Source organism: Nansenia antarctica, assembly GCF_963989245.1.
Source record: "Nansenia antarctica genome assembly, chromosome: 10".
NCBI classification, from domain to species: Eukaryota; Metazoa; Chordata; class Actinopteri; order Argentiniformes; family Microstomatidae; genus Nansenia; species Nansenia antarctica.
The window spans coordinates 10783967-10810205 of NC_137680.1; positions in this window are offsets into that span (position 1 = coordinate 10783967).

Sequence of the window (26239 nt, forward strand, 5' to 3'; positions counted from 1 at the left end):
TGAATCAACTTTGATAGGACTTGGACCTCTGCCACATAGGAGCGGTTCGCGAATTTGCGGAACCTAGGATGGTAGGGGAAGGTAGGGCAGTCTCGCCAGCCAATGAGGGGGCTCTTCACGAGTGCTTCGCCAACCAATCAGGTAGCGGTATTGCCCTACCTTCCCCTACCATCCTAGGTTCCGCAAATTCGCGAGCGGTTCACCGGGTTCGCCTCCACCATTGAAAGTGTCGAGCACAAACTGACATCATGTGTCGGTCTCACAGGAATGTGAAGAGCTTGCATCCGCTGTTACACAATAGTGGAAGTTTTGTTTATTTCATTGTTGCACCCAAAGCTTTTAACTCCAGAGTGGACTTGAGCTAACTTCAACAATGATATTCCTATAGTTGAATGACACACACGCACGCACGCACACACACACACACACACACACACACACACACACACACACACACACACACACACACACACACACACACACACACACACACACACACACACACACACACACACACACACACACACGCACACTGTAGCTCACCTTAATCAAGGCTGAAATGTGCCCTGATTTGATGACCATGATTGATTGATTGATTGAAAACTTTATTAGAAGATTTGCAGAAGTAGGTACATGAAAGTACATATTACATACAAGGTCAACTAACAGGATAAAAACCCAAGAAAGCCACTGGCTTATTTCAATTGGGGTCCTTGATTCTCAATTCATCGTTACATGTAAGACAGACAAAAAAGCTAGTACTATCTACAAGATAATACAGACAAATAACTATTACTATCTACAAGATAAACACACATCCATCATGGGAAGAACAATACAACAAAACATAAGGTATGTACAGCGGGTAGGACAGGTGGGGACATACACCACAGGTGGGGGCGGGGGACAAAACACAAAGTATGTACAGTGGGTAGTTCGGGTCTTTTAATCTGATTTTTGATTTAGAGGGTCCAGTTACGGATTGCAGCCTCCTGTAAATGTTTTTTGAGAGTGGTTTTGAAGGTGGGCAGTGTTTTGCACTCCTTTAAGATTATAGGAAGGGCGTTCCACATTTTTACTGCATAGTTTGCAAACGAGTTTAACCCCTTGTTTGTGGTGCAACGCGGTTGAACGTGGTTCGTGGAGCTTCCTCTGGTGTTGTATGTGTGGACGTTGTTCACTTTTTGGAAGTATGTTGACAGGTACTTGGGTGTCTTTGTGGTGTAGCGTATCTTGAAGACCAGGCCCAGTGCAAGCTGCTGCACTCTGTCAACTACTCGTAGCCAATCAAGGCTCAAAAAATGAGCAGCGGTTAGATGTGTCCTAGGGTTGAGGCCTAGCAGAAGCCTAACCAGTTTATTTTGGGCTGTCTGGAGTCTTGTTTTATGGGCCTTTGTGGTTCTATAGTACCATGATGTTACGGCATAGTCGAAGTGACATTGAATGAGAGCTCCTGATAGGGTCCTCAGTGTGTTTTTACTGACAAGTGAGGATATCCTGTACAAGAATCTAGTTCTATGGTTAACTTTTTTGATTACTTTTGCTGCCATTTTATCTCCGGAAAGATTTGCCTCTAAGATGGAGCCCAGGTATGTAATATCCTCTTTTCTTGTGATATTAATGTTACCCACTTTTATTTTAAAATTTTCAGCCTTTCTGAGTTTAGATGGGGATCCGTATAGGATGGTTTCAGTTTTACCTAGGTGTATTGATAGTTTATTGTCAGCTAGCCAGATGCAGATTCTACTCAGTTCAGTGCTTAGCGCTTTTTCCACCTGCAATATGTCCCTGTCAGAGACCAGCAGAGCCGAGTCATCCGCGAACAGGAACAAATTGCAATCACATGCTGATGACATGTCATTCACATATATTAGGAACAGTAAAGGTCCCAAAATGCTTCCTTGTGGAACGCCGCAGGTCACTGGGAGGGGGGGGGACAGTGTTCCGTTCACACTAACCACCTGTTCCCTCCCCTCTAAGTAGGATTGCATCCAGCTCACCGATGTTCTATCGAACCCAATTGCTTTCAGTTTATCTAACAATATGTGGTGATCTACTGTGTCGAAGGCCTTCTGGAGGTCCAGCATGACCATGCCGCAGTACTTGCCCGAGTCCACCTCATGGTTGATGTGGTCGTTCAAATAGAGAAGGCATGTGTCAGTGGAATGGGATGTTCTGAATCCTGATTGAAATTCATACATCAGCTTTTTTTCGGTAAGGTACCTATCGACCTGTTCATAAACTATTTTTTCCATAAGTTTCGAGATGGAATTAAGAATAGAAACAGGTCGGTAGTTGCCTGGGTCTAATTTACTTCCTTTTTTATACAGTGGGGTTACCCTTGCTATTTTAAAGTCAAGGGGGACGTGTCCCTGTTTGATGGAGAGGTTTATTATGTGGGTGATGATTGGGGTAATGGAGGCAGCTGAGTCTTTTAGAAATCTGGCTGGAATATTGTCATGGCCCGTGGCCTTTTCTGAGTGTAGAGCGCCTAGCTTTTTAAACACCTCATCGTTTGACACCATGGAGAGTTTAAAATCATCATTGCGTACACCCAGTTTATTGTAGAACTCACGGATGTGCTCTACACCATAACGCCCTGAGTGGGGTGGTAGATTGTTAACTAATTTAGTGGCTATGGTTGTAAAGAAAGTGTTTAAGCACTTAGCCACATCCAGCTTGTCTGTAAGGAGAGAATCACCAGATTTGATGCTGATGTTTGTAGACCTGGTTTTGAGTTTTTGACTGCAACCTAGTTGGCTATTAAGTAGCTTCCAAAGGTCACGTGGTTTGTTTAAGTTTTCTTCGATTTTGTTATCGAGGTATTCTTTCTTAGCAGATTTGGTCATGGTAATTACCTGATTGCATAGTTTGTTGCATTGTTTTTTAATTTTCTCAAAGTGGGTTTTGTGATCTTCGTTTAAGTGTTTCACTAATTTTGATTTGCATTTTTGAACTTCAGAGCATTTTAGGTCTCTGACTTTCATAGCATTTAGAATGTCCGAATTCATCCATGGTTCCGATCGGGTTTTAACCCTGGTGGTTCTCATGGGGGCTATACTGTCAATAATATTTAGGAATTTGGTTTTGAAACCTAGCCATGCCTCTTCAACCTGTGTGCATTTTAGTTCATCAAACCAGTCTTGATTGATGATGTGAACATTATCATCTATTTCAGGCACAAAAACATCCCATAATATACAGTGTTGAATCAGCACGTGTATATGACTGGCTTGGCAGCAGCATGCTGTTCCTTGAGAGTCTATAACACCCCTTCTTTCTCTGCAACTGTTAGCCAATCATAATCCTCTCACCATGTGGGATTAATAAACAAATATTATGTGATGACAGCCTGTAATCTCTTCAACAGCAATGTTGACCTATCGTTTTACTTCACCTAACGTTCTTGTAACATATGGTCTTGACTTTGTGTCAAGACTTACATAACAGCGTCGTTACGCAGAGAGGGGTGTGTGTAAGTACAGTACAGTACGTTACTGAAATCAGACAGAAATGTAGTGCGGCACAACCTCCATTCCACTTAGTTATTATTGTTACATTTCTATTTACAATAGCTATACTTCTGGCATGACATGGCACACCCTGCATTTGAAGGCCATTCAAAAGCACTGTCAATGGTTAATCTCAAGATTTTATAGGGTTTCTATAGGGACAACATCACTCCAAGGTGGAGGAAAGTGTCTTACTGACATTCAATTGTTATTTGTTTTGTTAAAATAGCTGACCTGACCTACTTTTGGTCAGAAAGGCATCCAAACACTCAAGAACACTAATTTGTAATCATGTCCAATTTGATTTAGCCATTGAACAGCCATAGCTTGTTTTCCAAAAGTAATTGAGGCGCTTAAATGTCATATCCCTCTCGATTAGGGGAGAATGCAAGAACTGAGTCAGTCATTAAGGGAGACAGCAAAGAGTTTGCCCGGTGTGTCGTTGGACTGCGGCACAACCATCAAATGTGTCCCCAGAGGGGGGGTCAGTTCTAGGAACTTACTTCACTGAGAAACGGACAGAGCCCATGTGGTGTGTCTGTTTGTGTGCGTTGGACAGAGTCCAAGGCCCTGCATGTGTGCTAATAAAACCTCATCGGTTGATGAGTCAGCAATGCATAAAGATGCTGCTCAGTAATTGGGGCGGATGAAGCTTTTGCCAGAGACTATGCGATTTTAAAATGAGATGTGATTAAAAGAAGAAAAAAACCTGAGTATAAGTGAGATATAAAGCTATGAGAAAATGTAATGATGCTTTGATTTCTGGCCCTGAAAGAGGTGCACAGTTAGAATCGGCTCTACTTGGCCCTATGACCCTAAAATAGCATGCTAATAGTAGTTGCTAATATCATGTCCATGCACTCTCAGTAGTTTAGGCTAAAGTTAGCCTTTGCAGGCACATGCTATATCCACTACAGCCAATTTTCAGTGCAAGAACACTATAATAGAGCCTTGACCCGGGAGGGGGGGGGGGGGGATGTGTGCAAAAACTACCACATTCCCACAGTTGATTTGATTAATTGTATGGCTAATACAACAGTGTTTTTGTTTTGTTTTTGTTTGAAATGCCTATTATTCATCTATGAAAGTAGTAGTGTATAGTCATTATGTCCCATAATGTGGCAGGTCCCACTCCTCTGCTCGTAAGCATTGTTGGACCTTGTTGTTTCTGCCCTTTACATAACATCTAGCCTGCATTCGTAAATTTGCTCTGAGGTAAATTCGCACACTGGGTTCAACGTCATGAAGGGACCAAGTCATTTGATTGGACAAGAGGCATTCCATGAGTGCTGATCAGATTTCCAGAGTGAATTTACGAACGCAGCCCCAGTATCACACACAGCGCCACCGTTGACCCTATACTGCCGAGGACTGAACATACTGTGCTGGTGAAAGCTGTATAACCAGTCACTCTTTTGAATTCTTCCCCTCAATAGTCACGTGATGTTAAGGGAAGAGTAGTTGGGGAGGCGCCGTCCTCTGATGTACTCTCATGTGAAATGAGGGCGATGTTGCACAAGGGTGGGTGTCTGTTGTCATGCCTTAGATGATTGTTTAAACCAAAACAATAACAATGATGTAACTTCTACTACCACTACTAGGGCTTCAACCACTACTTAACTACTGTCGCCACCACTACTTCTACTACTGCCATGTTAGTGATTTATAGACTATAACCACTCATAATATGACTTCTGCTACTCATACTACTACTAATACCACACTTCTACTACTAGGCAATGATAATAAAACTTGAATAGTAAAAAAAGTACTCCATAAACACAATGATATGAATTACATTACATGGTAGATTAAAACAGCAGCAAGCAAACCCATAAAAAATGCTATTGTAAAATGTTATGTGACTAGAGAGTCACATTCCAGACCAGAGGAGCTGGGATAAGCACCTTCAAAGTGGGAGATAAGGACGTGGAAGGATATCAACAACAGTGTTCTTGAAGGTTAAGAGCCACCGTTTCACACATACACCACTAACGTTTCTCTGTGTTCACTTAATACACTTCATAAAAGCCTTTTGCCTTCATTGTTGTCAAAACACAAAGCAGACGACTGCCAAGTAACCTTGGAGATAATCCATGTGCTAGCGAGTAAGCTTGTAAATAGAGGGGGAGAGAGTGCAAGCATAGATTTGTAGCCCTATCCTCTTTAGAGCTGGCTACTGGAGATTAGCTAGCCATTTTCCCCACTTCCTGCTACTGCTAGTGAGGCGTATCCTGGGCACACACACACACTACAAGCAAATATTGTGAACAATGTCCCAGACCCATGAAAGGGACTTTTCAGCATTCTCAACTTTACCAAATCCTTCTTTTTGTGAAATTCTTTACATGGTTCTCAACAATAGATTTCAATTGTTGTTTTTTAATCTTGGTAGAATTGCACATGAGCATAACTCCATAGACTTGATAAGCGAGCATATGGATTTTAAGTGGGATAATTGGAAACTTTAATTCATAGTGATTTGGCTTTAACGTTTTAAGAGTACACCGCATATATCTTTCACACAGACACCGGCACTGCTTTGGAAAACTCTATTTAAAGCTTAACTGGATAATTTGGCTTTCCAAGTAAAGTATATACGTATTAGGGAACTAAGGACTACGGTAGGCCACAGGAAGAGTACAGTATATACATAGTACTTATATATATATATAGTTTATACTGTACTCTTCCTGTGGCCTACCGTAGTCCTTAGTTCCCTAATACAGCAGATCTGTTAGGAGAACAAGAGCTTTGCTCAAGTACTCCTGGATTCCTTACATCCTTGCTTTGTCTTTTTGACAATTGATGGATAACTGATGATAGATTGGCTGAAGACATTTTTATCATGGTTTTCACCAGTGATGTCCTTTCAGATCAGTAACTCTGGGCCAGATGTGGAAAGGAGCCAATCTAACACGATTAGGATGCAGCTATGGCTTAGGAAAGCCTTGAAGAGGGTGAAATCATGTTGGAACAGGCCTTTTTAGGGTGTAACCATTCACTTCTGGCTAACAAGGATAATATAGAGACAGCCAAACTTATGGATTTGCTATTTGTGATTAAATGGATTTTAGTCTGTCTCTCTATTGTTATTATTGGCCTCTCAGGCTTCACTCTGATCCAGCATAATTCCTGTGTTTGTTGTGTGTATTGTCTCTGTGTATGTTTCTGTGTGTACGTGCATGTGTGTGTACGTGTACGTGTATGTGTATGTGTGTGTGCGTGTGTAATTGTATGTATACGAGTGTGTGTATGTGTGCGTGTGCGTGTGTGTGTGTGTGTGTGCATTTGGGCATGTTTATTTAGTTTGTGTGTATTTGTGTGCACATGTTTATTTGTTTCACTGTGTGTGCACATCTGTTTCATTTATATGTACAGTATTCAGGGCTTTAGTTAATAAGGCTCTTAGATCAGTGGTTCAGGGTCGCCGAAGTGGGGGTTGCCAGTTTCTATGAATCAACAACAACACGATGGAAGATTAATCTATCTATTAATCTGTTTTCACGGTTAGGGTGTATTAGAGCGTGTGTTTGTGTTTGTGTATGTCATCATGTTTTCTATCATGTGTTTGTTGTCTGTGCTGTGCATGCCCAATGTATGATTATGAAGAAATTGTACTCTAGATATTAGGGTTGGGCTCTTTAGATTGTAGAACAGAATTGTCATGCCATCATCTACCAATCTTGATGGCTGATTATGGTTGTTAACTATTTGTTGTTATTCACTTCCTGAATTAACTGGAATGGGAGGTGAATGGACACTGACCATGGTTCACACAGGTCCTGTAATGTATTTTGCTCATTTGGTTAAGTAGGTGCAGCTATGCTAGCCCCATGGTGTCATCCTTACCAGGCTAGCCTATCTTAGCACAGTGAACCTCCAACCTACCTGTCAAAACAAAGAACAGCTTGAGCCTGGGAAATGCACTGGGGAGATGGAGGGGCTGGGCTAGAGGGGGAGGCTGGATTAATAGCAGGCTTGTCTAGAGGGAGTGTGTATGTGTGTGTGTGTGTGTGTTTTCTCCTCCTGCTCATGGAAAATCTCAACACGGTACACTCCAGAGGCTATGATCTGATTTAATATGTGTGTGTGAGATTACAGGAGCTCAGGAGGAGACGGCGACAATATAGGGCTCCTTGTTTCTTGTTTCAACTGTGTGTGTGTGTGTGTGTGTGTGTGTGTGTGTGTGTGCATGCGTGCGTGTGTGCATGCGTGCTGTGTGTGTAAATGTGAGAGAGAGAGAGAGAGAGAGAGAGAGAGAGAGTTATATGGTTGAAAGTAGTTTAACTCTGTAACTCTTGTGTGCGTAATGTGCTGCCCCAGCATACACAAATATGAAAGATAGGAGGCCAATTTATATTTATGGAAATTTGATTAAAATTTCACTCTCCCAATGTTTGTAATACACTGTAATTGCATATACAAATATTAGTCAGTTTACGTTAATTCATTCAAACTGAGTCATTTCATTACCTGAATTCAAATCAAATTCAAATTCACTATCACAATAAATTACCCTCTTCAATTCCCAACCCAGGTTGACTGGGTTGCTACGGAACGGGGCCATGCAGACCCTAACTGAAGTGCTGGCCATTGCTTTGTTTTTTTCACATTTGTTTTTTGCAGAGCCACACTTGTCACAGTCAGTTACTATTTCCAAGAATCCCTCCCCCCTTTTCCTCCCTCCCCGAGGCTTTTCCTGGCCTCTCATGTGGTAGTGAAGGCCAAGGTTTGTGTGTGTTGTTGGGCCGCGCCCCAGTGGTAAGCACGTGTTCCCGGCAGACAGCGAATGCACCGGCTGCCCTCTGCTACTGAACCGCTGCCAACACATGAGCCAATGGCTGTGTTTACTCAGAGATAGCTCCTCCTCCCTCCCACATGAGCCAATGGCTATGTTCACTCAGAGATCTCTCCTCCCCCCTCCCACATGAGCCAATGGCTGTGTTCACTCAGAGATCTCTCCTCCCCCCTCCCACATGAGCCAATGGCTGTGTTTACTCAGAGATCTCTCCTCCCCCTAGTCCCGCCCTCTACCTAATGCCCACCCCTTCCCTGCTTTCACTCTCTCTCTCTCTTGCTCATTCTCTCTCTCTTATACTCTCTCACTCGCTGTCTGTCATTCATTCCCTGTACTATTTTCTCTCACGTAGTTTATATTTCTCTCTCTCTCTCTGTCTAATCTCTCCCTCGCACGCACGCACGCACACACACACACACACACACACGCACACACACACACGCACGCACGCACGCACGCACGCACACACACACACACACACACACACACACACACACACACACACACACACACACACACACACACACACACACACACACACACACACACACACACACACACACACACACACTCTGTCTAGCGGCTAGACTCTAGCCCTTCATCCCTTCCCCTCCCTCCCCTGCTCTCTCCCTCCCTGTCTCTCTGGCCCCACTCCAGTCCAAAGGGCAGTAGGGTTTGATTGATTGATTGAAAACTTTATTAGAAGATTTGCAGAAGTAGGTACATGAAAGTACATATTACATACATGGTCAACTAACAGGATAAAAACCCAAGAAAGCCACTGGCTTATTTCAATTGGGGTCCTTGATTCTGAGGGACAGTAGCATTGGAGTGGAGAACGCCACTTAAGGAATCACTGTTGTCATCAATCAGGCCCCTGTCTGCACCAAGCATGCACGGGAGATCTGTGATCACATTGGGGCCAAAATCAGTTACATCCATTGTTTTGTAGTAGGGTGTAGACAGGTTACCCTGGTTCCTCTCAAAGTTTCTTCCCACCTGGGGTAATGATTTGATCATTATAGGATTTGGATGGCTTGTTGGACCTGTTGGAGCTAGTACGTATGTGAGTGTTTCAATGTGATCAAGAATTTGATTACAATGTAACAGCGTAAACACATGCAGTGACTCTTTCGAAATTGGACAACAAGCCACAATGTCATAAACTCTAGGCCTGAGACACAATATTTATACAGTTATACATGATACAATTTGAGGACACATTTTAAATTGCAGGTGTTGACGGGGCCTTAGCATTCCCTTTCTAACCAAGCCATTCTATCGGTTTTCAAAGGCCAGATTGCGTCCACACTGAGCAGAGATGCAAACAACATGTTCACAGAGCATTTTTTCTGATTGTCTACACCTGTCTAAAAATGTGGGTACACTCTGAATATTACCACAATCTGGATGCAGACCACATGTTAAGACCAGGTGTATAACCATGGCCTATAGCACTACATTTTGTGTCAACTTCCATTTACAGTCTTGTTTAGGAGCCCAGCTCCTAATCAAACATGCGAGTCAGAGAAACAGCATTGTAACTCAACCATCGATCCAGCTCTGTTTTGAAATAGAGGACCCTGATCTGTGACTATTTCAGTCGGTGGACTGTCTGGGTTCTTGTTTTTTTCTAAGAATAGCATTGGTACACAGCTGGCCTGAGTGAGACATTGTCAACAACAGAATGGCTAGCGGCAGGTGGAATGGGCCATGGGTCCCCCGGTTATACAATCACAAGTACTGTTGAGCTATTAGAGTACTGTTGAGTTATTAGAGTACTGTTGAGTTATTAGAGTACTGTTGAGTTATTAGAGTACTGTTGAGTTATTAGCTTGTTGGTATGTCAGTCTGACAAGGCTACTAAATAGCGCAGAAGTTTACCTTCAGCCTAGATTGTAATTCATGTAGTAAACTATTATTGTAATTAAATGATATCATGTCCTCCATGTTGTCTCACAGACTCACTGACTACAGGCTCTGGAATGGGTCATAATGGTGAAAGCTTTATCGTTTAGGCCATGCTGTGGGAAGAAATTAAATGGTCTGTTTTTTCCTCTTTGTGGTTATCTTTCCCAATAAATCCCTCCCTCCTTTGCTCCCCTCTCTTTCTCTCTTTCACAATTCACATGTTTTGGCCTGCAGGCTTCACTCCCATTTCACTTTACTCCATGTGATGTCTAAGAGTGAACACAAACATAAACAATGTTTAATGGCTCAGGGTAGTAAAGTGGTCTAGTACCAGAACCTATAGCGCACACAAAAACCCATGTCTGCATAGATGTATCTGGCCTATGCCCTGCTGACATGCAAATACTTTCTAGACATTTCAATATGATTACTGCAAATCGTGAAAATACCACCGCTCATCCGTTATCAGACTTTGCTGAGGTGCTGGAACTGAAGAGTATCAATGTATAGGTGCAAAATAACAGCATCTGCACACTCAAACACTGTGCAAAAAACTGTTTATTGCGAGCTTTTCGATTGGAATATGATTACTGCAAAAATGCACCAAATCATTCTGTTTTGAATGTGTTCTTCACAGTTTTGAACACAGTGTGTTAACATTGAATGTGTTGCAAATACATAGTGTTTTGCAGGTGGAGGAGTTTGAATGAGAGAAGTGTTATGGATTTTGGAGAATGTGGTCATTGAATGCATTTTGTGTGAAAGCAATGTAAAAATCACAGAGTAAGAGTCACAGTTTGGCCCACATGGACTTCTGCTTCGCTGACTGTATGAAGAGTTGTGATTCAGTGACTTCAGTATTGAACACTGCGACTTAGCGACCGTAAAAAACTGTAAGGAGAAAACCTTGTTTGGGCAATATAGTAATAACACACAACAGGAATCCTAAAGTCATGTCAATAGGCATGCAGTGGCATGTCAACCTGCAGTTTTTGTATTGCAAAAGTATAGCTAATAAATGTGTTATATACAGGAGCCCTTATGTAGGACCACCGATTTAAATAAACCCAAACCCCTGTTTATCCCCTAGGCTTCAATACAGTACATGTGTTCTTGAACGTGCATAGTCATGGCATGGAGTATAGATACATGTGCCTCCAGCCATCGTACACCACACAGAAGAGAAATGTACACTATGCCTGGTATGTGTGTGTGTGTGTGTGTGTGTGTGTGTCAACTTCTGTGTATGTATGTGTGTGTGTTTGTATGTGTCTGTGTGTGTGTGCATGTGTTAATGTGTGTGTGAGAGAGGGATGAGGTGTATCACTGATGAGCTAGCTAACTCAAACCAGCTGTCTCCTCTATATATCAGAGGTTCTCTGCTGTCTGTGGAGAACACACACACGTGCTAAAGCCATGCGCACACACACACAACACACACACACAACACACACACACACACACACACACACACACACAATCACACACACACACACACACACACACACACACACACACACACATACATGCATACACACACCAGAGAGAACTCTATATCCCCCCAGCTCTCACTTTCAGCACACCAGACAGATGAGTGTCTCCTCCTTATCTTTCCTCCCCCTGTCTGCCTGTCTCTTTTCAACCATAAACTGTTGAGTATGGTGTGTGGGAGGAGGATGTCATCATGAAACAGAACGATTTCATCTGCAACACACCAGTATCAATACAAGGTTTGATAAAGGACTATTATACACAGGTCACATCACACAGTACTTGTGTGATACTTGTACAGCAGAGGAGAACTCTCTTTCTCTTTGGTCTTTGCAGCATTTAATGGTTTAATTGTGTTTGTCCTTCTACTTATGTCCCTTTGTTATTGTAAAGCTAATTGTATTCTCCTCTTGATATTTTTTCAATGCTGTATGTAAAGCACTTTGAATTTTGCTATACAAATAAACTTGCCTTGCCTATTATGTTTTGCATCAGCTTGACTATCCCTTTAGTCAGTTATATGTGAAATGAATGTGACAAGTTTATATTTATTAACCCTAACTCTATTTGATTATTTATTATGGGTGTGTTTGTTTTGGTCGTACGATACCATGTTGATATCCAGAGAAATGGCACTCAGATGGTAATCAGATGGTAATCAGATGAACATCATGACAGAAGTGGTTAAAAGAGGAAAGTAACACACACCCTCCTCCTTCCCTTTTTTTTGCCTCTGCCTCAAGGGTGTCAGGTTTTCTGCCGCATGAATCCACCCCTGTATCTTGTTATGTGTTCACACACACACACACACACACACACACACACGCACACACACACACACACGCACACACACACACACACACACACACGCATAAATGTCAGTGGAACTGTAGTAAACATGGACACGTTTCTTGGCTCCACCCCCTTACCATAAGCAACTCTGCCAGAACAAGATACTGTTTGCTTGGGATTGGCTACTTGTCTCACCTGAGATCCTATTGGCTGTCCTTACTTCCTCTCGAGTAAATGTGAGGTGCATTTGCCTTAGTCATGCCACACCTTCATGAGAACACCAAATGTTTTCTCAGTATTTCACGAGTCATTCCTTTTAGGCCTAGGTGTGTGTGTGTGTGTGTGTGTGTGTGTGTGTGTGTGTGTGTGTGTGTGTGTGTGTGTGTGTGGCCAAAAGGGTCAAACAAGAGACCAGATTAGGTATACCTTTCTGCTGAGACGCAGCGAGTGTCAGTCAGTGAAAACAAAACTTGAACATGGTTTAGAGTTTAACTAGTCACATGTCAACAAAGTATCATATCAGCACAATGTCACTAGTTATGGTATGATTGAGTAACCTTTCATACAGCAGTAAAAATAACTACTGTCAGCACACTAAATCAACATCACATTTACTAATCTTTAACCACTAGAGGGCAGTATCTACATAATGAATCGACTTTAATGCAGGAGAAGCTCGACAAATTCAATCTCCTTGTTCTAAAAAGTCTTTTTTTTAAAAATCGTTTTCAAATAGGATATTTCACCATTTATGATCATTAATCAAAATCACTAACAGATAATGTCCTTTAGAGCCATGGATGTTGGACAAGTTTGAGAGCCTGTTTTTTTTTACAGTACTGTTTTGTAGTGAATTGTCTTGTACAATCTGGTTTACTTATCAGTACATTTACTGTTGCACATGATGTGGCATGAGTAGTCTTTCTTGACCCTGATCTGTATTTCAAACCAAGGCAGCTTTCAGGAAATGTATTCTAGTCGCATAAATGTTGTGTAGCTGTTTCTACTCTACCATCCACATCCTAAGTTATTTTGTATCATGAGCGGTAAAGACAGCTTGTGAAAGGCAGAAAGCGCTAATGTTCAGTCTTAACACTGCATATATGCATATATATTATATTAATATCTAAATGTGTGTGTGTGTGTGTGTGTGTGCATACCTTGCCAGCAGCCTGTGTATGTGTGCATGCTTGCTGCACTTACCCATGTGCTTAGTTGTTTGCCTGTGAATGTTCATGTACTTGTTTTGACACCAAGAAGAATCTTGCTGATTCTTTGCCCTAGGCATGTGTCTCCTCTCTCTCTTCCCTCCTCTCCCAATCGGCTGGGTGATCCATACTGGATTAGGGAATGTCCTTGCGTGGGCCCCATCTGTCCCAGTTTTTCCTGGAATATCCCCCCTGTAGCCCCAGGCCAGGCCAGGCAGGGTTGGGTTGGGTTGGGTTAGGGTTATGATCTGTTACATAACAACCTGTGCCGTGGCAGTGAGGGACCCACTTGTTTTGACCCATGTGTATTCATGGATAGGGTATTGATATGAAGCCTGTAGTACAACAGACCATATGTGTGTGTGTTTGTGTGTGTGTGTATGTGTGTGTGTGTGTGTGTTTGGAACTGGATCTGTTATGATAGATACCAAGAATGCAAGTATGTCTCATTTATGCAGTTTACAGTTTTTTACGGTCGCTAAGTCGCAGTGTTCGTAAGTCGTAGTGTACATGTAAGTCACAGAGTCACAATTCTTCATACAGTCAGCGAAGCAGAAGTCCATGTGGACCAAACTGTGACTCTTACTCTGTGATTTTTACATTGCTTTCATACAAAATGCATTCAATGACCACGTTCTCCAAAATCCATAACACTTCTCTCATTCAAACTCCCCCACCTGCAAATGTATTTGCAACACATTTTTTCATTGTTACGTAACACACTGTGTTCAAAACTGTGAAGAACACATTAAAAACAGAATGATTTGGTGCATTTTTGCAGTGCATCATTTTGCATCATATATGACCGAAAGCTCTCAATAAACAGTTATTTTTGCACAGTGTGTGAGTGTGCAGATGCTGTTATTTTGTACTCTATTGATACTCTTCAGTTCCAGCACCTCAGCAAAGTCTGATAACGGATGAGCGGTGGTATTTTCACTATTTGCAGTAATCATATTGAAATGTCTAGAAAACATTAGCAGAATATATACAATGAAATGAAATAGACTAGATGCATTGCCAGGGAAGACATTAGTGACCAGATGCAGAGCAGAGGGTGGACCAAAACCCTCAAGAGTGAGACATTTTTGGTGTGATTGCTATTGTATTGTAGCAATTTTCTTTTTTTTCTTTTTTCTTTTTTGTTTGAACTTTGCATCTACGGTAACCCCAAGTAAATGTAGTGTACTTTGAAGTAAATGTACCGTAACTTACTTTCTGCAAAGATACTGAACAAAAAATAATACACTAAAGGATAGAAGCAAATTGCGGCATTTCTGATTCATTCTTGTTGCCTAATACTTTACAATTGTACAGTCAACTATTCTGTCTATGATTACTATAAATCAAACCATTTTTATAATGAAATATTCATTATTGTGAAAATCATTCAAACTATGTAATGCCCTGTTGTTAGTGTTTTGTAAGTCAGAATGTTATGAATGACTGTGTATGCTTTCTGAGTGAACATTGTTGCCAGTGTATGGTTGAACGAGCTTCTTTTGAGACATGAATGAAGTGATTGGCCAACATGCATGTTAGTAATGCAGACTGTATGAAGAGTTGTGACTCTGTGACTTCAGTATTGAACACTGCGACTTAGCAACCGTAAAAAACTGTAATTATGCAATATAACACAGCATGCAGTAGACAGAGCTGGTCTTCCTCTTGCACCTCAGAACATCCGTAAACATATACCTTTAGGCCAAGTGGACATCCGATTGTTGTTCACATGGTTTCAAACCACCTCTGCTACCCCCCCCATCTCTCCTACTCCTACTCCTGACCCACCCAATGTTTGGCACCACTTTTAACCTGTCGGGATCGAACCTAAATCTCCTGCACATCAAGCCCAAGTGTATAGCATTAGACCAAGAGGCTTTCCCCTTTGTCCGACTGCAACATTTGAGCTTACGTCACCGGCAGGTCTACCCATTACATTACTGTGTTAATGTGATTCCTAACCCCCTCTGCTACATTGTGTGCTTGTATATTTGGCTCCTTGTTCTATTCTTTGTCTTATGTGCTCAATTCTGTGAGCCTTAAAAGGGCAATAAGTGTGTGTATGTGTGTGTGTGTGTGTGTGTGTGTGAGACTGAGGCCTTGTGATGTGTCCACAGTTGTTTACGGGTGTGTCCCTGGTTAGCTGCTTCGCTGGAGGCCACCTCGTCTAAACATTAATAACATAAATATCCAGCCGCATCCGTGACATCTGTCTAACGTCAGACGACCTCCCTTCAATAACAGACATCAGAAATCATAACACACCCGCTGTGGATGGTTGGGTCAGTAGATGTGTGTGTGTTTGTGTGTGTATGTGCATCAGAGTATATGAATGTGTGTGTGTGTGTGTGTGTGTGTGTGTGTGTGTATGTGTGAGCAACATTTTCAACTCAATAGCTCATCATTGACAGAGGCTATTTAGCTGTCCATTTTAAAGGTCTTCCATGTCAAATTGCTTCAATTCAAAAACATGTTACTGCAGCTACTAGGTTACCAACAATATACACAAATATACACTTATTCACAATTCGTACGTGATGTTTCAGTTGCATTTTAACACAACACCACCCAGCCAGAAAGCACAGGCATCAGGATATTCTGAGGAAGCTCAGTTTGGCATCACATCCCGTCATCTTCAGAGTACGTTCAACAGGGTCATGTCTTTCGAGTGTGTAACAATTGGCCTCCCTGGCGTATGATACTGATAGGTTCGGAAAGCGAACGCAACTTATTTGGACGTGCTGGCTGATGAATCACAGGGATTTGTATGACAGTATGTGTGTGTGTGTGTGTGTGTGTGTGGTAGGATGGGTCACGTTGAATTGGGATTGATGGGACAAATTCTTCCTGATTTTTCTTTGCTTGCCTCAATGTGTCACACTGCCAACCATCCATCTCTGTTTGGATGGCAGAACCAAGAGAAGAAGTCAGGGAGGAGAACATCTCACCTCTCTAGCTGAATTTGCAAACGGTCTCTATCTCTCTTCTCTCTCTCTCTCTTTCTTCCTCTCTCGCTCATCTTTCTGGGTCTCCCAAAGCGTGAATTTAAAATCAAGGCTGATTAAAATATAAATTGTCAGCTTTTATTTAAGGCTTTTATTTAATGACTACACTTTTTACACATAGCCCCCCTATTTCAGGGCACCAAAAGGGACAGCATCATATAATGTCCAAATTAAATTATTTGGTTGACAATCCTTTGCATGCAATAACTTCTTGAAGTCTGTGACCCGATTGACCTCGTCAGACGCAGGGTATCTTCTCTGGTGATGCTCTGCCAGGCCTGTACTGTAGCCATCTTCAGTTGTTGTTTGCTTTGAGTTTTTTCCCAATTTCTTTCCCCAGTTTTGAGTTGTTGACGTTTTTCCCCGTTTTTTCTTATCATTAGGAAATAAAATGCATGTTGAATTGGATTTACAGATTGACTTGTCTAGACAAGAACTTTCCACTTTTTGGCCCTGAAAAGCTAGTTTATTTACAGTATTTATTTTATATCTAATTTAAGCCTAGACTAAATCACAGTCTAGGATTAGTCTAAGATTAGTCTTAGGGGAAATAAGTATTCAACACATCAACAATTTTTAAATTCAACATATTGTATGTTGTATGTCCTGGAAACCAGCCATGTGTTTATGTCTCTGGTTCCACATCTCTCTCTCTGTCTCTGTCCCTGCAAGTGAACCCTGGTCCCTGAGTGGCCATCTCATCAATAGGAGCCTCCCTCCTTCTTCTGCTGCTGTGTCTCTCTCATCACCCCATCATCTCTCTCTCTCTTTCTCTCTCTCTCTCTACATGCTAGCTTTCTCTTTAGCTCTCTCTCTCTCTCTCTCTCTCTCTCTCTCTCTCTCTCTCTCTCTCTCTCTCTCTCTCTCTCTCTCTCTCTCTCTCTCTCTCTCTCTCTCTCTCTGCAATCCTGTAGTCCAGGGGTCGGCAATTAGGTTTGGCCTCGGGCCCCAAAAAAATGTAGCCACTAGATGGCGGGCCCGAACATAATCAAAGGATAATTTGTAATTAAAGTAATTGATTGTTAAAAAATGTGACACGTTCTAATGCTTTGACTTTTCTTTCGAGAAATGTACACATCGCTAGTCAACTAACACAGCTTGTTTTGTGAGCCTGCTAACAATGTAAAGTAGTGTTATAATTAACTAGGTAGCAGTCCAATCCATTTCGTTGCAGTATTAGGCTTGACTAGCGAGTTTGTGTTGTGATTCTCAACAACGTTGAAACGTAGTTTCACCCTTTTCCATAGTTTTGAATAATAAATGTGTGGACTGACGATGTATCGCAGCCTAACTTATTCTAATAATTATTTAACATACTTTTATTCTGAATGATTCCCCCCTCCTCCAGACAAGGTCACATTATTTATTATTGGATTGGTTGTTTGCGTGTCGGGTGAAGTTAGCTAAACATTTAACCTGCTAACTAGCAAGAGATACATAATGTCACTCTCCAAAGGTCTAAAGAGGAAAGTTGACGGTGAAAACAGGGCATTTAAAGAGGAATGGACAGCGAACTATACGTTCATCCTACCTGGTTTCATCAATGCAAAGCCGTTGTGTGAGACTCACATTTGATCTGTTCCTCCACCAGCACACCTGATTCAAATAATCAAGTACAAACCATAATTGCTTTGCACTTGATTAGTTGAATCAGGTGTGCTGGTGGTGGAACAGATCAAATATGTGGAACGGCTGGTGGTCCCCGAGGAGAGTTTTTTTCTGGGGTCCCATGTCATCATCACTGAGCACATTTTGAACACTGCTTTCTCACTCCCAGATTATCCACCTTGTTCTATCATTTCACTTTAGCTCTTTCTTAAGATCGTTAATCGTCTTCTTTTCACACATCTATACTATTCACTGTTTCAGGTTATCTCATCGCCATGGTGTCTGAAAGCCATATGCCATGTACAGTATGGACACATGTCACTTTGTAGATATTACGTCCTTTAAACCCACATTATAGCAGGTTTTAATTTAGTTATATTGAATTTAATCAGAATGACCAGTGTATGTGTATGTATATGACCATGTTATTTTCTAACTTACATTTTGCAATTGAATAATTTACGTTTTGGATATGCATATTTCCAGGGTCAGTTTCTCTGTTATTCTCACATGGACCAAATATTGACACAAGGAAAATTATGAATGCTACTGCTAACAGAAAACAGTCTACACTGTTTGTAGAGGGGAAACTATACTGCTTCTAGTAGGCTACATCTTTTGTGCAGTTTAAGACTCATTTTTTCATGTTTTGTTTCAGTCTTACCAATAAAGAGCATTCCATATGATGTGTTTGTGTTGGTTTTGTACTTTTGTACAGAAAAATCTGAATTCATATGCAATGTATGTAGTGGAAATTGCGGTAATACTACAATGATGACAAGATTAACATGGTAACGTCATGTTCTTCATCTACTCAAGTCTTGGTACAATGAGATGTGTTTGATGGCTAAAACCTGACAGCAGGGGGAGACAAAGAGATTGCTAGCGTTCAAAGCTGAATCCATCCCGTCAATAATATGAATATGACTTCTACTAACAACAAACTCATGGCTCATATAACATTAGTTAAATACATAGGTGTTTCTCTTCATACCTTCACTCCAACTAACTTGGAATCGTTCCTGTGGAGTTGGGATTTAAATTCCTTTAAAATTCCTGAGTTCAATTTGGACAAAGGAAGGAAAGCTAAATATTTTCCTGAATTGACTGGAATGTATTAAACTAAATGACTTTATGTATCCCAGTGGGTCAATTGTACTAGGCATTCGAAGTGGCAGCAAACATTCAATATAATGTATATGTTACGGTACATGTGGGAATACGGTACATGTGGGAAAACTAGGCTTCTCTTTGATTTCGTTTATTGTTGTCTTGCCATTTGCCTAAAACACATGTTGTGTGTCCAAGTAATGATGCCGTAGTTGCAAGTAATGATGCCGTGAGTTGGCGGTTTTTTGATGTGTGTATGCGCGCTCGCAACAGCGGAAGCAGCCGTGTCCGAAGTGCGAAGAAGTGAAAAAGAAGTGTTGTGAAGAAGTGTTGTTTATAAATCAGACCTTCGTAGATAATTTGACAACGTAAAGTCTTAAGGTGAGTTTACACATTCACATCTCTTGTGCAACGTTTTCCATCATTATTAGCCAGCTAACATTCGTTAGCTATGAGGCTAACGATTAGCTAGCTTTGTGTTAGCCAAGCCACTACATTTAGGCTACTCCGTTCACGGGTAAGTCATATATCAACAAAACTAGGCTACACTTACCAACAGTAACTGAAGTGAGCTTATACTTTTATTACATACATACATACATACTGATTCACACATTAAACCCAATGAGCCCAGGAGCCAAAACGAAACAAAAGAAACACTTAACACTGGCGCGAATCACCACTCTCCCCCTCAACGCAAATTAGCATGCTACTAGCCTCAATGCTAACGGACATGCAAAGTTCGACAGAATACACCCCTCAGTGGTTAACAATACCCCTACAAAACTGTATCAACTAACACTTAATATTTATATACATCTGGTTCTCAAAACGTTTACCTTCTTGGTGACTTTACATACCTGTTTTATGTACTGGCAACCTCTCATACCAGGTACTTCACCCCGGCTTCACCAGTCTAGCTAGTCAACAGCCTTCACACTCTATCAATAACAACAGCCCCCAGACAATAATGTGTAACTAGCTAGGTAGTAATATATATCATCATAACTAGCTAGGTAGTAATATATATCATCATAACTAGCTAGGTAGTAATATATATCATCATAACTAGCTAGGTAATATATATATATATATATATATATATATATATATCATCATAACTAGCTAGGTAGTAATATATATCATCATAACTAGCTAGGTAGCTACAGTAAGTCATATATATCATCATAACTAGCTAGGTAGTAATATATATCATCATAACTAGCTAGGTAGCTACAGTAAGTAATATATATCATCATAACTAGCTAGGTAGCTACAGTGGCTAGATAGTCTAAATCCATTTAGCATGTTTTTGTTGTTGTTGTTGTTTTTAGTTCAGCTGTGGAGACTGATTGCCATCGCAAACCCTTGCAGCAACAGATTAACACATTTTGTTAATTAATTTATCTGCATTATGACTATAGGATGGTGGGGGGGGGTGCTCAGCATTATACCAAACACAGTCCCAATTTGTGTGTTGATGAGAGATAATTTATTTGTTCTCTTTTACACCCTCATAGGAGTTCTGTAATGACCAGGCACAGGAAGATGGACTACCATCCACCAGGGGTCGTCCATTCCTCGGACAAGACTGAGACAGCAGGCCTAGTCTTTACACCCAGACCTCCCGCTGCTCAAAGACCACGCCTGGCCTCCACCCCTGAGAAAACTCTCTCCTCTCCTCCAGAGCCTGCTGAGGGTCACAAGGGGGTAACATCTGAAGTATCCGGGGGGTGTAGTTCCGCCTCCGCCCCCACCGCCGCATTCAGCCTCAACGAAAACCTCATGGTGTGTCTGCCTCTCGTCTCGAACGGTCTGAAGCTGTTGTGGGCGCGCTCAGAGCAGACCCAGGAGCTGGAGGGCACAGAGAAGCTGGTGGAGGCCTTCAACGTGTTCCCCTACCTGACCCTGACGGAGACGGCCGTGCTCGCCCAGAGCTGCTCCCTGCACCCCGACACGGTCCGAGTGTGGTTCATGGTCCGGAGGCTCCGCTTCGGCATCAGCTGGGACGGCGAGGAGATACGCGAGTTGCGCAGCAAACTGCTGCACTCCATTCCACCCCCCGACGCAATCGGCGGAGGGGGGGAAGGGAAAGGAGGCAGAAAGGGAGGAGGTGGCGAAGGAAAAGATGCTGGAGGGGCGAGTTGTCCTCAGGAGGGAGGATGTCAACAACAACAACAACAAGCACAAACTGTCAAACTGCCTCCTCCTCCTCCTCCACCTCCTCCTCCTCCACCTCCTCCTCCTCCTCCTCCTCCTCCTCCACCTCCTCCTCCTCCTCCACCTCCACCTCCTCCTCCTCCACCTCCTCCTCCTCCACCTCCTCCTCCTCCTCCTCCTCCTCCACCTCCTCCTCCTCCTCCTCCTCCACCTCCTCCTCCTCCTCCACCTCCACCTCCTCCTCCTCCACCTCCTCCTCCTGTCTCCACCTCCTCCTCCTCCTCCTCCTCCTCCTCCTCCACCTCCTCCTCCTCCTCCTCCTCCTCCACCTCCTCCTCCTCCTCCTCCTCCTCCTCCACCTCCTCCTCCTCCTCCTCCTCCTCCACCTCCACCTCCTCCTCCTCCTCCACCTCCTCCTCCTGTCTCCACCTCCAAACCAGGGCCCCAGAAGAAGAAAAAGCCCCAGAGCACAAGTCCGTCCAAGCCAGGCCGGGGGCCGAGGAAGGCCTCAGCAGCTCAGAAGGCCATCCTGAGGCAGGCCTTCCTCACCTGCCAGTGGCCCACCAAGGAGGACTGCACACTTTTGCAGGCGCAGACGGGTCTCACCCGCCGTAACATAACCCGGTGGTTCGGCGACACGCGCTACCACGTCCAGCACGGCCTCGAGAGATGGATAAGGGAGGAGGATCGCTGTAAGATTATAGCTGAGGCCAAAGAGAGGCAACAGAGGAAGTCACAAAAAAAATCTTAATTCACTGTTCATTCATTAATGAATGTGCCAAGGCCTGCCACCTCCTACAAAGAAGAGTAGCCTTCATGAGCACCGCAAAATAAACTGCCCCCTCGTTTTTTTTATACATATTTAATTGCTTTATATATTGTATTTTATTGTAATGCCAATGGTATTTTTTGTGTAATAGTTCAAGTGTAATAGTACTTGAATGTACGTTTTAAATTTATATTGCTATGAATTGTATTGTGTCTCACAACTCCATGTGAGTGGTCCTCAACTTTTTAATGCACCTTTTGTTGCTGTTCTTTATACCATACCTGTTTGCTGAGGAGTGGTGTCAATCTATCTATCTTCATTGTTTTAATCTTCATTCACTGTTCATTCATTGTTTTAATCTTCATTCACTCTATTGCCTCCAGACTCACATGTTCTTTATCTTTTCTTAATGAATAAACTGTTTTTTCCTTATTCTGCAACTATTTCTCCTCATTTATATTTTGTGAGCTGCATCATTGTCAACAGATGAACTACACAGATGAAATCATGTATATAAGAGAGTAGGAGATGAATGTAATTTAAAAATGCCATCTTTGTCCATCACACATTATATCATCACTGTGTTTAACATGGTACAATTGATAGAAAAAGAGGATTATACACATCAAACATATTTGTATTCTAATTTGTACAACCAACTTTTCTACATTTTACATTATACACCAGCAGCATAATGTGTTAAGCTTATCATACTCATTGTACATATACTCTTAGTATTCAAAATATTACTCGAACAGAAGGTTGCCACGATTGGCACAAGTACATGTTGTGATCAGCTCCACATCTTATCTTCTATTCTCATTCGACCTGATGAGTGATTAGCCAATCACAGAGGGTTAGGGTTAGACACTCCCCTAATTCCAGTACTCCATAGAGCCTGCCGGCTGGGGCTGCCAGGACTCCGCCCCCTCGATGATCCGGCGAATCACAGAAGCAGCGCTGATCATAATATGACCAGCTGCTTGGAGGAGGGTGGAGGCAACACGGAGGGCTTCTCTGAGAGAGGAAGAACGTGAGTGAATCAGTTGAATATACAGGCAGTAATTAGTAAAAAAAAAAAAAAGTTCAATACCCCCCCCTTACACGCACAAAGTCACACCATATCCTCTGCTCACCTGACGGTTTTCTTGGGCCCAAGGCATTTGAAGTCTGCACTGACTGAATACCAGCCCCTTCACGCTCAGAGAACCAAAGAGGTCCTTGGGGTTCAGTCTGTACAGGTCAAAGGTCAGGTCAAAGGTCACACGTGCATGTCTTTTCCTGTCCGGGGCTTGATCTGATCTTGGGGTTTGGAGTAAGCCTTTCCCTGAGGGTTTGGTTGAGAGAAACAAGGCTTTAGTTTAGACCAGGGGTCGGCAATTAGGTTTGGCCTCGGGCCCCAAAAAAATGTAGCCACTAGATGGCGGGCCCGAACATAATCAAAGGATAATTTGTAATTAAAGTAATTGATTGTTAAAAAATGTGACACGTTCTAATGCTTTGACTTTTCTTTCGAGAAATGTACACATCGCTAGTCAACTAACACAGCTTGTTTTGTGAGCCTGCTAACAATGTAAAGTAGTGTTATAATTAACTAGGTAGCAGTCCAATCCATTTCGTTGCAGTATTAGGCTTGACTAGCGAGTTTGTGTTGTGATTCTCAACAACGTTGAAACGTAGTTTCACCCTTTTCCATAGTTTTGAATAATAAATGTGTGGACTGACGATGTATCGCAGCCTAACTTATTCTAATAATTATTTAACATACTTTTATTCTGAATGATTCCCCCCTCCTCCAGACAAGGTCACATTATTTATTATTGGATTGGTTGTTTGCGTGTCGGGTGAAGTTAGCTAAACATTTAACCTGCTAACTAGCAAGAGATACATAATGTCACTCTCCAAAGGTCTAAAGAGGAAAGTTGACGGTGAAAACAGGGCATTTAAAGAGGAATGGACAGCGAACTATACGTTCATCCTACCTGGTTTCATCAATGCAAAGCCGTTGTGTGAGACTCACATCTTCCCTGCTCACAATGTTCCCTTTCTATACATGCGAGTCATCCTTTTCCTCAATGAATGTGATAAAGACGCACGAGAGGAATCGATAGATGCATAAAAATAAAAATAAACTGCCTGCGGATTAAAGTGACGTCAATATCACCAAATATCAAGCAAATTGTGACCGATGGGAGATGCCACTTTTCACATTAAGTGAGTACCAAGCCTGTCGTTATTGTATTTAATAACCTAATTGTATTTTGTATATTTTGAATGAATGGCTTATGGCTCATTGTAATTATTATCCCTAATAGCGCGTTTGCTCTGTCGTTTCAGGAGCATAGGCCTACCACCACTTTTGCGCCGATTTTGTTGTCAATGTTTTTCAGAAAATTAAACAGAATTTGCTTTGTTACTGTTCATATGTGTGTTGCAGTCACATACGTAAACATTACGTTTGAATGATTTAATGAGCTGATGTTATTTTTTTCAAACCACACCGCATGTCGGCTATTTCAGCACCATGCCTTGTCCACCTGCTTATGATTCTCTCTGAGGTGACTCATTAACTTCGGTGCACCCCGCTGCCTGATTGTCTGTCCCTGTGTCATTCACTCTCAACATGAATAAAAGTACAATAAGCATTATTCAGGTGGTGGTAGATTCTCTATTCGGACATTATAGGCGCGGTGTGGGACTGTCGGTCCGATATTGTAAAAAAAAAAAAAAAAAAAAGGGGATTCTCAAAATATATTATAATATATTATTGGTGCCGCCTATTGCCGACCCCTGCTGTAGTCCCTCTCAGTGCATGTATTTTCTCTCACACGCTTTCTCTTTCTCTTATACCACTCATATTCTCTATCTCTCTGAACATGTATTCTCTCCCTTTCACTCTGTCAGTACTAGTACTACTCTCTCTCTCTCTCTAGCCCTCTTTCTCGGTTCTTCTCAAGAATGACACACTCTTCTCTCAAGTTATTTTAATTGTGTTGTTATTTAGTCAACCATCTACTCAATACAATTAGCCTGTGTACTGTACATCACTAAACCAGACTGCCACACATTAACTGAAAGACAAACAGAGACAAAGTTGCACAGAATTCACAAGCACAGTCACACACACACACACACACACACACGCACGCACACACACACACGCACACACACACACACACGCACGCACACACACACACACACACACGCACGCACACACACACACGCACGCACGCATGCACGTACGCACGCAGAGTTATGATTCATAAAAATCACATGGTAGGTCATCTGTTAGAAGCACTGAAGGACAGGCATCTGATCACACATACATATACACACACAAACACTCATACTCACGTGCGCACACACACACACACACACACACACACACACACACACACACACACACACACACACACACCATCCGGTGCTGATTGCCTGAGGTGAAGGTCGGGGCTCTGGTGAAAAGAGTGCTGTTGTGACAGCGATCTCAGTGACAAGTGACGGGAATGTCAGCCTTCGTGGGAGTTATGGCGCAAGAGTTGGGAAGGTAGTACAGGATGAAGTCATCTCTAGAGTAGACCCTGGTCTATAGTCAGTATGGTGTTCCCCCACTGATCTCAGATCTGTGCCTTAGTTCAACGTCAGCATGTAAGCAGCAGTGTATGACCACCAGGGGGAAACAAAGAGTCATAATTGTACTGCACAGTTATCCATCCCCAACCACCCCCCCGCCCCCATTGGACAACAATGACTGATAAATATAGGCATATAGGCATACTAGTAAATATTAGCCCTCAGACGGAGGTTTGACCTGTACTCCATCTGATCTGTACTAGATATCTTTCAGACAACAGTGAGAGGCACCTGTG